The sequence below is a fragment of the Buceros rhinoceros genome, unplaced genomic scaffold, assembly GCF_000710305.1.
Source record: "Buceros rhinoceros silvestris isolate BGI_N320 unplaced genomic scaffold, ASM71030v1 scaffold4565, whole genome shotgun sequence".
NCBI lineage: Eukaryota > Metazoa > Chordata > Aves > Bucerotiformes > Bucerotidae > Buceros > Buceros rhinoceros.
The window spans coordinates 3,810-4,743 of record NW_010412139.1 but is presented as its reverse complement, the minus strand read 5'-3'; positions in this window follow the sequence as shown (position 1 = coordinate 4,743).

The following is a 934-nucleotide window of genomic DNA, read 5'->3' as shown; positions in this document are numbered from 1 at the left end:
TCAGACAGCATGACATCATTATTGCTGAGCTTTTACTAATTAAAAATGCCAAAAATGGGATCAGTTAAGTGCATGCTTTTAATTCTTTCAGCAAAGTTTTATGCCACGCAAATCCTAGATGAGACATTCTGACAATGTTCACGCTACACCAGCTCCACTCTCTTATTGCACTGATATTTCTTCCTGCCCCACCTCTCCCCACCCCCTGAGTTATGAGGGTCATAAATTAAAAATAGCTGTATGATTTTTGCTACGTAACAAAAAGAAAATAATTTTTGTAGCACACCAGGGGAATAAAAGAGGGTGACTGAAGAAGGCCATACTGCACATTCTGAAAAGGATTGTTAACAGATATAGGGCATATTTTAGTGAATTCCACAGTAGTAAAATTAAATGTCATGTTGGTACCTAGGGCTAGATTTTGGGTAAAAAGAAATACAGGAAAAATTCTCCAGCTGATATAAAACAAGGATGCCAGACTGAAGCCATTTAGAGCAAAGCTACCATGCTATAGTAAAGACTCTGTCCCTATAATTGGTTAATAAAAGGGTTAAAAATACTAGTATTAGAAAAAGCCGTCTTGTAGAACCATCCAGATGACAGAGGCCTGTCCCCGTCAGTTTGTATCTCTGCAAACATTTATGCCAGTGAATAACTGTGACATGAATGGTCTTATTGTTTTCCAGTTGACTAGGCAGGGCTGGAGCCTGTTTCCAGCCGTACAGGAGAGGGGAATTCTGGTGACCAGCACAACCGAGATAGTGGGCAGGGTGAAAGATTGATGCTTAGGCACAGTGGAGAGGCTTTGGCTGGTCCAAACTTGGTTCAGCAACATTGTTACACCAGTCTAAGTAAAATTAAGATAAACATCCATACTCTTGATGAGTACCTGGTAATTCCAAAATCAATCGATGAATCAGCAAGAAAAAAAAAG